This window comes from Macaca nemestrina, chromosome 5 (genome assembly GCF_043159975.1).
Source record: "Macaca nemestrina isolate mMacNem1 chromosome 5, mMacNem.hap1, whole genome shotgun sequence".
Taxonomy (NCBI): Eukaryota; Metazoa; Chordata; class Mammalia; order Primates; family Cercopithecidae; genus Macaca; species Macaca nemestrina.
Window position 1 is genome coordinate 122,474,563 of NC_092129.1, and position 14,492 is coordinate 122,489,054.

Genomic DNA, 14,492 nt, shown 5'->3' on the forward strand with positions numbered 1-14,492 from the left:
ACTTGAAGTACCCACAGAAAAGTATGGAATTATGGGAACTTGAGTTATCATTACCTGGATTGCTAAATAAGGAGCTCAGAAGGCTGGGGAATTTGGGCATACGGTTGCATGAGTCTCTGATATTTGGTTTCTACTCCTAGACTTAATGTAAATTGGACATATAGACCGAACCAAATCCCACCTTGCTGCTAATTCCAAATACAGCCTTGCATTCTACTCTGTTCACCTTTCAGGCTCAAGAGGGGTTGGATTGGTCAGGTTGCATAGAGCCTAAAGGTGTCCTACAGCAGAAGGCTTTTAACAACATAAAAGACATTATCAGGTGTTCCATAGCTGATGTACAGAGAAAAACCCATACTTAGAGATTGTGCTGAACTGGAAATTGCTGCTGCAGTTATGACGATTTTTATGCACTTGAAGCAGGAAAGAACTGTCTCTTATTCAAACGCTACAAAAAGAGAGGTTTTCCTCTCTATTATCCAAAGAACCTACTGTCAGGAAATAAAAGGGATTGAAAAACTCTCAAAGCCCCACCCATAGCAACTGGACAACTTTTCAGGAATCTAATATATAACAATCTATGAATTAGGGATTACTCTTTTCATTTTACAGAGTTGAGCACAGTATGGCTTATTTGAGGTAACACAGCTGCTCAGTAGTAGAACTAGGAGAGCTGGCACAGAACCCGCTGACTGTACTATACTTTTTCTTGAACTCTGTTCAGCTTTTATGAAAATTTCCAAGATTCTCTTCCAATAGGAGGCCATGTATGTCCACACGTTAATGTAAACATTATTAGGTTTAAGTGTTTAATGAAAAATTCTGTATATTGTACATACTATACAAGACTTAAACAGGTCACTAACCAAGCAAGCAAACCAGAACTGATTTACTTTGGAATTGGTAAAAATAATCACATAAACAATGTATACACAAGGCAGATTCACTTGACTTTTACACATTTTTCTAAATTCCTAAAGAATGTAGGTTTTTGGGAAACCATCAACATGATAATTTAATGTAGAGTTTTAAAAAGCAGGTGCTTTAGGTGGGTGCTAATAATACATTAATAAATTCCATGTAAGCTCAGGTAAGTACCAAATGGCCTTTTGGTATACTATCACCATCGGGTTTGCTTTCTACATCTCTTTAGTTACCCTGTAGTCTTCCCTGTGTTAATCAACCCAATACCACTTTTCATTGTTGGGAAGAATTTCCCATAAAGTTCCTCAATTAATTCCTGTTCTCTTTCATTCCCTACCCACATGAACTCCTGTAAATGAGCAGTAGTCTCACAGACAGAACAATGTAACAGGGAGAAACCACATGAAAACATTGTTTCACTGTCCTGTCCTTGTTCAAGCACTGTGTCCACCATCTTTGATAAAATGACAAGCTTTGGGTTTTGAGTTTCTGTTATGACTACAGTGAACCTTGACTGACTGCCATGACTACAGCGAACCTTGACTGACTGCCTACTACTTGCCAGACATTGTGTAGGTGAAGATCGGAGAACAAGACTGATCCCAGATGCTGCTTTCATAAAACTTATGTTCCAATGGGAGCCAATAGAAAATGGAATGTAGAGATAAGCTCCTGGCATTAGTGCTCTGTTACAAATGACAGATGACAATAGAGATGAGATAGAGAATAATGGGTTGGGGCAGGCAAGGCTGCTCTGATCAGGTTTTTTAAAACTGAAATCTGCCTCACAGGAAGGAGCCAGAAATACAGGCTTCGACCTGTTTGAACATCTGATCAGGTAAGAAACTTTTGGCAAGTCATTAAAACTTTCAGTCTGTGTTTTCCTCTTCAAATAAGAAGCATGACAAGATGGGGCACGGTGACTCACATCTGTAATCCCAGCACTTTGGGAGGCTGAGACAGGTGGATCACCTGAGGTCAGGAGTTCGAGACCAGCCTGGCCAGCATGGAGAAACCCTCTCTCTACTAAAAATACAAAATCAGCTGGGTATAGTGACACATGCCTGTAATCCCAGTTACTTGGGAGGCTGAGGCAGGAGAATCGCTTGAACCCGGGAGGCAGAGGTTGCAGTGAGCCGAGATCACACCACTGCACTCCAGCCTAGGTGACAGAGCGAGACTCCGTCTTTGGGACACCACTTTGGGAGGCTGAGGCCTCGCTTGAGGCCAGGAGTTTGAGACCAGCCTGTGCAACATAACGATACCCCATCTCTACAAAAAAGTTTTTTAAAAAATTAGCCAGATGTGGTGATGTGCGCCTGTAGTCCCAGCTACTTGGGAGGCTGAGGCAGGAGGATTGTTTGAGCCCAGGAGTTTGAGGTTAGTGAGGACAATGGAGTGAGACCCTATCGCTAAAAAATAAAAATAAAAACTAAGATTTCAATCAAGGATTTTTGTTGTAACCTTCGAATCTTTGTTCTCTTCACTCTTAACATCCATGTGGCTGGGTGCGGTGGCTCAAGCCTGTAATCCCAGCACTTTGGGAGGCTGAGACGGGCGGATCACGAGGTCAGGAGATCAAGACCATCCTGGCTAACACGGTGAAACCCCGTCTCTACTAAAAAAAATACAAAAAACTAGCCGGGAGAGGTGGCGGGCACCTGTAGTCCCAGCTACTCGGGAGGCTGAGGCAGGAGAATGGCGTGAACCCGGGAGGCGGAGCTTGCAGTGAGCTGAGATCCGGCCACTGCACTCCAGCCTGGGCAACAAAGCGAGACTCCGTCTCAAAACAACAACAACAACAACAACAACAACAACAACAACAACAAAAACATCCATGTGGATGCTCAGACCATCTTTGGATCCTATACAGGCAAGAGCATGAGCTCTTGACACAATCAATTCCTGGCTGAGTGATGTTAAATTATCTATTTGCGTTTCATCTATAAAGTAGGGATGATAGTAGCACCTACCTCAGAGGATTGTTGTTGTAAAGAGTAGGCTGGGCATGGTGACTCATGCTTGTAATCCCAGCACTTTGGGAGGCTGAGATGGGAGGATGGCTGAGCTCAGAAGTTCAAGGTTATAGTAAGCTATAATTGCACCACTGTACTGTCTCAAAATAAAATAAAATAAAGAAGCAAATGGTTTAATACCTCTAAAGTTACTTCAGATAATAAACACTTTATAACTGTTGCCTATTTTATAACCCACTTCCTGAATCTATTTCTTATCTTATCCAGATCTTTGTTATAAGCTATTGCCACTCCCTTGTGTATAGCGATGCCACACAGCTATCTGCAACCTTGTCTTAATTGCCTATAATTCCATCATTCACGCACTCCACAAATATTTATAAGGCACTTATTATGTATGTGTCATTGTACTAGCAGCTATGGCAAGTTCTCAAAATACAAAATATAGTCTCTGCCATCAGTAAGGTCAAAATCTAGCTGAGGAAGGGACTAATATACATGGAAAATGCTACACAACAATATGTGTTAAATAGTCTTATAAATTAATACAAGATGGCCAGGCACTGTGACTCACGCCTGTAATCCCAGCACTTCGGGAGGTGACGTGGGCAGATTACTTGAGGTAAGGAGTTCGAGACCAGCCTGGTAAACATGTGAAATCCCGTGTCTACTAAAAATACAAAATTAGCCAGGCATGGTGGCAGGTGCCTGTCATCTCAGCTACTTGGGAGGCTGGGGCAGGAGAATCACTTGAACCTGGGAGGTGGAGATTCCAGTAGGCCAAGATCACACCACTGCACTCCAGCCTGAGTGACAGAGTGAGGCTCCATCTTAAAATAAAATAAAATAATTAATTAACACAAGAGGAGTCTAAGACATTACATGTGAGTGTTCCATTTACAAACATGCATGTCATCCTCTATTGCTATAAGAATTAGTATGCATTTTTTTCCAGGCTTATGCAGTATTTATTGAATTTTCTCTTGATCCTTATACTAATCCCCTCATTAGATTTAAGTATCTTTGAGACCGGCTGTGGTGGCTCACGCCTATAATCCCAGCACTTTGGTAGGCCAAGGCGGGCAGATTGCTGGAGGCCAGGAGTTCAGGACCAGCCTGGTCAATATGGTAAGACCCGTCTCCACTAAAAATACAAAAATTAGCCGGGCATGGTGGTGCATGCCTGTAATCCCATCTACTAGGGAGGCTGAGGCAGGAGAATTGCTTGAACCAGGGAGGCGGAGCGCCGAGATCGCACCACTGCACTCTAGCCTGGGCTACAGAGTGAGACTCCATCTCAAAAAAAAAAAAAAAAGGAAAAAATATTTAAGTATCTTTGAGAGGAGGGACTAGATCTACAGTACAGTGTTAGTGCATAGGCTCTGGGGGCAGAAGGATCTTTTCTCTGCTACTTGTTAACTGTGAGAGGGAAGCTTGCTCAGCTTCTCTCAGCCTCATTTCCTCATCTAGAAAATGAGGATAAAATAATACTTTTTTGGGGTTAATGTAGGATTGAATGATATAATTCATGCGAACCCTTATGCAAAATCTGGCATTTGTAAATGCTCAATAAACATAAATTATAAAAATAATTGTGTTTTATAGAACTTCTGGTATATGAAAAACCTATAATTTATGGAGTATCTAGTACAGTGCTGTGTCAATAGTGGACAGTGAAGTAAATGTGTTATTATATAGGTTAATAGACAGTGGAAACTTTCTATCATATCCTCAAAGGCATAAAATGCATGGCATTTTGATATTTACTAAAGCAAGAGATTAAAACTTATAGGAATTGACACTGAAAACAGTAGCCAATGTCTTTCCAGCAAGTATCTTGTTTCGGAACATTGTTCTACTGATATTATATAATTTAGTGGAATGTCAACTATTTGTCATCACACTCTAAATGAAATAATAAAACTTAGAATGTATAGAATGTAAAAAGACAATAGAGATATAGCAAGTTAATGTTTTGCCTATGGCACATCATTTCTTTAGAAACAGAACAGCTGAGTTCAGTGGTTCCTGGGGGAGGATTGTGTGAGAGCCCAGGAGTTTGAATCCAGCCTGGGCAACAGAGCAAGTCCTTGTGTCTAAAAGAATGAAAAGAAGTAGAACGGAGTGCTTTAAAAATTTTCAAATGCTATTCTTCTTTAGAAATTAGATAATGTGCCTTTCAGTAATTGGTACAATGCCAATTCTCAAAGACCTTGAAATACGAATCTGTAATTAAAATTAAATTCAGAAATTAAATTAAAATCAGAAATTTGAGCCACAAAGTTACAGAGACACATATTCTTCACGTTTCATTATTTCTCTTTATTTCTTTGACACTCTTACTCCTCTATTGCATATGTGTGTATATACATATTACATGTTAACATTACATGTTATATGTAATATGTATATATTCTGCTTATATATCTTATATTAAGAGTGAACACATAATACTTATAATGATAAGCTGCTATAGGCTGCTGCTTTGTGGTAAATATGGGGATCCAAAGAGCCATAGAAATTACTTCTTCTGGCCAGGAGTGGTGGTTCATGCCTGTAATCCCAGCACTGTAGGAGGTTGAGACGGGCGGATCACCTGAGGTCAGGAATTCGAGACCAGCTTGGCCAACATGGTGAAACCTTGTCTCTACTAAAAATACAAAACTTAGCTGGACACGGTGGCACATGCCTGTAATTCCAGCTCCTTGGGAGGCTGAGGCAGGAGAATCACTTGAACCTGGGAGGCAGAGGTTACAGTGAGCCAAGACTGAGCCACTGCACTCCAGCCTGGGTGACAAAGACTCCGTCTCAAAAAAAAAAAAAAAAAAAGAAAGAAAGATAAATGATTTCTTCTTTCTTTCTGTTCCAAGGGCACCTGAGATACAATGATTCACCTCCTTGATTGTTGAAAATTAAATCGACTTTTGAAAAGCAATTTTGGTTTTATAAAGTCACAATTTATAAAGCTTCAGAAGTCATTCCCAGGGGATGCTTGAGGATGAAACATCAAAGAACTGATACCTGAATCAGAGAGTGATCATTCGTGAGGCTTAGAAGTGTCAGACAAATAGGCTCATGATTTGGCTTTACATAAACAGGCCAGGAAGAGATGGCTGAGGAGCCGATAGTCATGGTACTGGGAAGGTCAAGGGAGGAATATCTCCTCTCCACACAGGTTTTGCTCTGGTCAACAAGAGAGACCCAAGATCCCATGGACACAATAACTCAGTGTTTCCTAGGATAGCCTAAAAGTTTCCACACGTGAATGAAATTCTAGAAACCAAATTTTTAAACTGAACATCTGGACAGTCCTGCTGAGATGTCAACCTCAAACTGTTGGAGTTGAAATCTAAGGAATATTTCTTCCATCTGACCTGAAGAGTTTGGGAAAAGGGAAAGAAAATGGATTTTTGTTACCTATAAGCTGAGTCAGACGGCTGATTACATTTCATTAAATTTTGTTAAGAAATCTGTGCTCTGCAAATTCATTGCTTTTTACATGTTTGCATTTCCTTTACTTCCTTGTAGTTTTACAATGAAAGCACTTTTCATTTTGTTTTAAAACCACACGGGGTCTTTGTGACCTCATTCTCCTAACAGATAGAGTCCTTCCTATTGAAGCAGTTAACCAAAGCAGACATTCAGGAAAAAATATTGTGATGACAAAATAGTTTTGTCTTCTCAGACCTGGAAGGGTTGAGGAAGAGGTTTGGGGAGAGGAAAGAGGGAGCAATAAGACATTGGAGAAATGTTAATAAAGAGTACCAATGGTGTTCACGTCTATAAACATAACCCAAAGCAGAATAGTCTGTAAAATGTGAAGTTCAGAGCTAAATCAGCACTCCAGGCAAAAATGACATTTCTTTCTCAGCTTTATGAGACAGAATCCTGTAAGCCATATAACTTCGAATATCTTTAAAAATGCAATCATTTCTCAAAAGTACTCAGCCTGAAGTGTGATTTTAAAGTTGGATTTAGATGTAAAAGTTAAGCCATTACACCTATACCTGTGTGTTTACTGAACTTTATATAGATGTGTATTTACTGGGCAACGATTGATATTGTCTTCCTTGAGTACATGCTGTTCTGTGCCTGGAAAAGGTTTGCTGTCTTTGTGTGGTTGCCTTAAATGTCAAGGCTGCTGCTGCAATCCCTTCTACCTCAGCAGGGCTGTGTGCACATCCACTAGCCTTAACAAAGAGGTAAGGTCTTAGGAAACAGAGTTAAGATAGAAAAGTGTCCTTTTATGCATGAACCCAGTCAGAACTCTGCCTTGATGTTTAACTCACTCATAGCTTTAAACATGTAACAACAGTTAGGCGCACAAGTGTTGCAAAGTCACTGTATAATTACGGATGTTTTCAAAGGAATTAGCATATAGTTACTATGAAAAACATGTCCTATTTTGTGGAAACTGTGCAATTAACTTGTCCTAGACTAATAAATTAAAGGTAGTATAAGCTCATATAACAGCTGCAGGAAGGACAGGATGGCTGGCAACACATTTATTGAGATCACTTTGAACTTACTAGCCTCTTTCTACTCAGTGCATAGATAGGTGTGTCCTGATTTAAGGAAGTTATGCACATGCCTGCATTTACAAAATAGATGTTTTAGGAAGTTTGAACATACTTGGTTAGGAGAAAGAACGTAAAGTAGAATGAAGAAGAAGGAAAAAATTGTGAAAATGATGCTCATATCATTGGATACAAATTTGAAGTAGAACTAGAATGACAGTAAAACATACGTGATTTTTTTTTTTTTTTTTTTTTTTTTTTTTTTTTTTGAGATGGTCGCTCTTGTTGCCCAGGCTGGAGCTCAATGGTGTGATCTTGGCTCACTGCAACCTCCGCCTCCTGGGTTCAAGTGATTCTCCTGCCTCAGCCTCCTGAGTAGCTGGGATTACAGGCCCGAATCACCACGCCTGGCTAATTTTTTGTATTTTTAGTAGAGACGGGGTTTCACCATGGCCAGGCTGGTCTTGAACTTCTGACCTCAGGCGATCCACCCGCCTTGGCCTCCCAGAGTGCTGGGAATTACAGGCGTGAGCCACCACGCCCGGCCACATATATGAATGTATACTGTGAGTCCACACTAGCACATGGCACTTGCAGAAATTCAGTTTATAAGCAATTTACCAGAAACCCATCTATTGCAATTAGAAAGACATCCCTGTACCATACCCAGGAAGTTATTGATTATTTTTTATATTTTAAAAGACTCTTTAATCTTCTTCTGTGTCTTCTGCCTATTCATATTTCATTATAACTGGCCTAAATTTGATTGAAAAAGAGAAACAGTTCTCTAGTTTGTTTTTCCATGGAGGGTTTGGGAGGATTTTGAAGGATTTTACTGATCACCTTTGGATCTCCTTTAGAATTTGGCTTTGGTGTGTTTTGAGGAAAAGACCTAGGATCTCCCAGGTTAGGTAGGAATTGCTAGAACTGGATGGCTGACCTCCTAAGTGCCCAGCCCCGAAGTAGTGATAAATGCCAATTTTGGCATTTTTGATGTCTTCCAAGCAAAAAACATTGCTGTAGGGCAGGGAGCAGACTGACTTACACTCCAGGTTAAAGTTCTGGAAGATCTGGGGTCCTGGTGACCTCTCAGCTTTCAGTCAGGGCCACCCCATCAGCATGTTCACCATAGAGAAGAGAAAGGTGCCGGTTAACTCTGCCCTGGGAAAGGGCCAGATAGTTGGTAAAATATTATTTCTGAATGTGTCCATGAGGGTAGTTTCAGAAGAGATTAACATTGGAATCAGTAGACTGAGTAAAAAAGATCCACCCTCACCACTGTGGGCAGGCATCAACTTGTTGGGAGCCCTAATAAAAAAAAAAAAGGGTTGAGGAAGGATGAATTCATTGCCTCTTCTTGAGTGGGGTGTCTGTCTTTTCCTGCCCTTGGATATCCGCACTTTTTCATACTTGAGCTGGGACTTACACCATTGGCTCCCGTTGGTCCCAGGGCTTTGGGCTTGGCATGGGACTTAAGCACCAGCTTTCCTGTGCATCCAGCTTGCAGATAGATCATGAGACTTCTCAGCCTCTGTAAGCATGTCAGCCAATCCCTCCTGGTGAATCTCTTTCTGTGCATCTATAGATACCCTTTTGGTAGCCAGGTGTGGTGGCACATGCCTGTAATCCCAGCTACTTGGGAGGCTGAGGCAGCAGGAGAATCGCTAGAGCCTGGGAGACAGAGGTTGCAGTGAGCTGAAATTGCACCACTGCACTCCAGCCTGGGAAACAGAATGAGACTCTGTCTCAATAATAATAATAATAATAATAATAATAATAATAATAAATAATAATAAATAATAATAAAATAAAATAGATACCTTTTGGATCTGTTTCTTTGGACAACTCTGGCTAATGCACTCCATGTCATGTAGCAAAATTCCTAATTCTGGTTAGGGTAAGGTTAAGTTTAGGCTCAATGACTGGAGGGAAGAAATTTCTTTCCTTGCGTTTTTTGCTTGATTGGTCATCATAAGGTTGGCGTCATCTGTTGGCAGTCTGTCCAAGAGAGGATCCACTCACTTATGGAGGTAGGTATCATACATTCTTATTTAGAAACTAATCCTCTTAATGTTTCTGCTGTTACCCATCTATTCTCAACCTTACACATATGACCTGAAAACAGTCAGGAAGAGATACAAAATTGTCATATAACTGGAAGACGGACAAAGGCAGTGTACTCTTCTGGCGCCAGTGTAAAGACTTCAAACCAAATAGTTTAGTTTATAATTGAATCTTTTGCACATGTGTTTATTTTCTTTTCCTATGTAATAGAGTAAATTCAATGAAATGCCATTTTATTTAAAATAGATAGCATTTTCTCAATTATTTCTATATTTTAAAAATAAAATAGAGGCGCCAGGTGCAGTAGCTCACGCCTGTAATCAGCACTTTGGAGGGCTGAGGCAGGTGAATCACCTGAGGTTGGGAGTTTGAGACCAGTCTGGCTAACATGGTAAAACCCTGTGTCTACTAAAAATACATAAATTAATTGGGCATGGAGGCAAGCGTCTGTAATCCCAGTTACTCCTTGGGAGGCAGAGCCAGGAGAATCACTTGAACCCAGGCGGTGGAAGCTGCAGTGGGCCAAGATTGTGCCATTGCACTCCAGCCTGGGTGACAGAGCGAGACTCTATCTCAAAATAATAAATAAATAAATAAAATCCAGGCCAGGTGTGGCAGCTCACGGCTGCCATCCTAAGCACTTTGGGAGGCTGAGGTGGGTAGATCATTTGAGGTCAGGAGTTTGAGACCAGCCTGGCCAACAAGATAAAAACCCATCTGTACTAAAAATACAAAAATTAGCTGGGTAGTGGTGGTGCACACCTGTAATCTCAGCTACTTGGGAGGTTGAGGCATGAGAATTGCTTGAGCCTGGGAGGTGAAGGTTGTGGTGAGCTGAGATCACACCACTGCACTCCAGCCTAGGTAACAGAGTGAGACCCTGTGTCCAAAGAATAAATGAATAAATAAATAAATAAATAAAATAAAATACAGACTTAAGTAGCTTTTGAATTAAAAGGAAATCTTATTCCAGGCTATTTAGATTACTTCCAGCAGAAATTTAAATTGTATGATAAATACTACTCTTACCTCTTTTGCATTATGTATTTGTTGGATAAATTACATGAATTTTGTACAGCAAAAATACTCATTTAGCTTAGTTAAAGTGTTCTATGATTTTTATGGCCCATTTCCCATATCTAAAATGGTTATATTTTAAAAAGAATACAAAATTAAGCATTTTTGCTCAGTAGTATATCAATTTTTTTCATGATCCTTAGCAAAAATTCAGTATTATTTTACCTACTTTGGTATCTGCTATATTTATCTGTTATGGATTGCCAGTTTAAAATTGGAGGACAGAATTCATTTTCAAGTGACTTTCCGAAAAGATTCTGTGATCGATTTAAGATAAACATTATTTGGTATGTTCAAAATTTTCTTAAGATTTAATACTAATACTCTTGGAATTTATTCTACCAATTCACTTGCTTTTTTTGTTTTTCTTTTTCTGGTAAACTTTATTTTATATTTCTCTGAGATGGAGTCTTGCTTTGTTGCCCAGGCTGGAGTGCAGTGGCGTGATCTCGGTTCACTGCAACCTCTGACTCCTGAGTTTAAGCTATTCTTGTGCCTCAGCCTCCCAAGTAGCTGGGATTACAGGCACCTGCCACCACACCTGGCTATCAGTTGCTTTTTTTAATTGCAGAAGACACTGTTTTTGAGTAATAAAATGAAAACTCACACCTCTAATTCCAGATATTCTCATATTTTTCCAGACAATTATCGGGAAAAGAAAGCTGTAGGGGGCTTATTGGTCAAAGAAAATGAAGAGATGAATTTCCCTTCATGAAAAAAGCTGAAAGGAAGGCAGGAAAAGGTGATGACAATGGCTTCCTCCTCATCAAGGTATGGAGCAGAGTTGTGAGGAGTCCAGGAATGGGGATCAATCAACCTGAGCTCTGCCTCTTACTACCTGTGGCATGCTGGGCAAATTACCTAGCAGCCTGACCTTCTCTTTTCTCACTTGCAAAAGAATAGTACTTAACTAATAAAGTAGTTATGAGGATTAAGCTAAATGACATAATATATCTAGAGCACTTAACACAGTAGTAGGTATTATCATTTTTTGATAAAAGGTGTATCTTCTCAAGATCAAGCTTCCAGACCAAGGAGAAATTAGTCTCTGCTTGGGATATTTGTGACTGTGAGTTTATCTTGTCAGAAAAGCAGTTGGATATTATTAATATGGAAAAGCTTCCCTGATGTGCATTATTGGTTAGCTGATCACACAATTTTAGGATTATGAAAGTATTTAGAGTTTATAAAATTCAATGCCTTCAAAGCTAGTAGATTTTTCTTTTTTTTTTTTTTGTTTTGAGACGGAGTCTTGCTCTGTTTCCCAGGTTGGAGTGCAGAGGTATGATCTCAGCTGACTGCAACCTCCACCTCTTGGGTTCAAGCAACTCTCCTGCCTCAGCCAGTAGCTGGGATTACAGGTGCCCACTACCATGCCAGGCTAAATTTTGTATTTTTAGTAGAGACGGGGTTTCACCATGTTTGCCAGGCTGGTCTCAAACTCCTGGCCTCAGGTGATCTACCCACCTCGGCCTCCCAAAGTGTTGGGATTACAGGCATGAGCCACCATGCTCAGCCTTGTTTTATTTCTTGTGAGGCTCCATGCAGGATTTTGAGGATTTACACCACTGGAAAACTCTGAAGTCTGTGTTCAGTTTTCTGTCTTCTGAAGCCCACGCAAGAAGACAAGTTTGAGTTCTCTTAACATTCAGGTTAGCTTTTGAGTTATCAAGCAAAAAATATTAAAGAGTCGTGTTGAAAGATAATTTTGGCATTTTTGGATGTCTTCCAAGCAAAAAGCATTGACAACTTTGTTAGAGAATATTTGCAAAGTTTGCTGTAGGGCAGGGAGCAGAGTGACTTACACTCCAGGTTAATAAAGCTAGTTTCCCTCCCTCCTTGGAGATAGTCCAGGTGATAAAGATAATATCTCTTTCTGTGTCAGAAGGCAGATTTGTTTCCTGATCAAGATAACAAAGACAGGCTGGGTGTGGTGGCTCACGCCTGTAATCCCAGCACTTTAGGAGGCCAAGGTGGGTGGATCTCTTGAGCCCAAGAGTTCGAGACCAGTCTGGGAAATATGGTGAAACCCCATCTCTATTAAAAATACAAAAACAGGCCAGGCACAGTGGCTCACACCTGTAATCCCAGCACTTTGGGAAGCCAAGACAGGTGGATCACTTGAAGTCAGGAGTTTGAGACCAGCCTGGCCAACGTGGTGAAATCCCATCTCTACTAAAAATACAAAAATTAGCCAGGTGTGGTGGCTCATGCCTGTAGTCCCAGCTACTCACGAGGCTGAGGCAGGAGAATCGCTGGAACCCAGGAGGTGGAAGTTGTAGTGAGCTGAGATTGCACTACCGCACTCCAGCCTGGGTAACAGAGCAAGGCTCTGTCTCAAATAGTAATAATAATAACAATAACAATAATAAAATAAACATACAATAACTGAGGTAGGAGGATCACCGGAGCCTGGGGAGGTCGAGGCTGCCGTGAGCCATAATCACGCCACTGCACTGCAGCCGCGGCAATGGAGTGAGACTCTGTCTCAAAAAAAAAAAAAGAAGAAAATAAAGGCAATGTCTCTTGCTACAGAGGTGGATGAGTGGATATTACTGCAGCTCCTTTGAAAGACTGGGTTAGCTGTTACACAAACCCACTGTGTGTGCAGCATCTGCCTGGGACTACCCCTGCATCTTTGCCCTGGGACTTGGGGGCTGGGGGAATCAATGTGCACATGAAGCTCGTGCTGTTGACTGTGCCATGTATAATATATGTAATAAACTGAACAAATCCATCTGGGCTCATTGTCTCCCTACTAACTGAATCTGTGGAAGTTTGGCAAACTGACCTAGCAGCTGTTGTGTGACTGCTGTTCAGGATCTGTTTGGCTGCTTGACAGGTAGGATGTTCACCTCCAAAAAAATGTTGATCACGAGTTCCTTACCTGAAAGGCAAATTCCCATTCTTACCTATGCTTTCTACTTTGTAGGAGAGTCCATAGTCATGTGAGAGATATTAGTAAAAGTATTAATGATATTTAGGTTAATGTGTGTATGAGTACTTTAAAACTCATAAATGTCTTCGGTACAAATTTATTAGTTTTGTCAATAATTGCCTTCCTGCTATCTTAAGGAGCATTTCCCCCTCACTCATCCATCACCAAAGTTACTATTTTGATTAGGAGATCCTGATCACCTTCTATAAACAATGTTCGGCTGGGTGTGGTGGCTCACACCTGTAATCCCAGCACTTTGGGAGGCTGAAACAGGCGGATCACCTGAGGTCAGGAGTTTGAGAGCAGCTGGGCCAACATGGTGAAACCCCATATCTACTAAAAATACAAAAAATAGCTGGGCGTGGTGGTGCGTGCCCGTAGTCCCAGTTACTGGGAGGCTGAGGCAGGAGAATCACTTGAACCGGGGAGCCAGAGGTTGCAGTGAGCCGAGATCGTGCCATTGCACTCCAGCCTGGGTGACAGAGTGAGACTCCATCTCAAAAAAAGAAAAAGAAACACAATTTTAATCTGTTCACATTCTGAAAATAACAGATGCTGAGAGGTCATGGAGAAAAAGGAATGCTTATACACTGCTGGTGGGAGTGTAAATTAGTTCAACTATTGTGGAAGACAGTGAGGCTATTCCTCAAGAATCTAGAACCAGAAACACCATTTGACCCAGCAATCAAATGGTTTTGACCATGACTATATGCTCAAAGGAATATAAATCGCTGTATTACAAAGACACATGTACACATATATTCATTGCAGCACTATTCACAATAGCAAAGACATGAAACCAATTTAAATGCCCATTGAAGACAGACTGGATAAAGAAAATGTGGGACTTTCAAAGTTCCACACTCCCAGGCCAGAGCCTTCTCGGCTTCTTTTTTCCCTCCTTCTCCTTCCGCCCCCTCCCCCGCACGGCTGCCTCCATTTCCTTAAGGAAGGGTTTTTATCTCTCTCCCTCCTCCACACCGTAGCGGCGGTGCA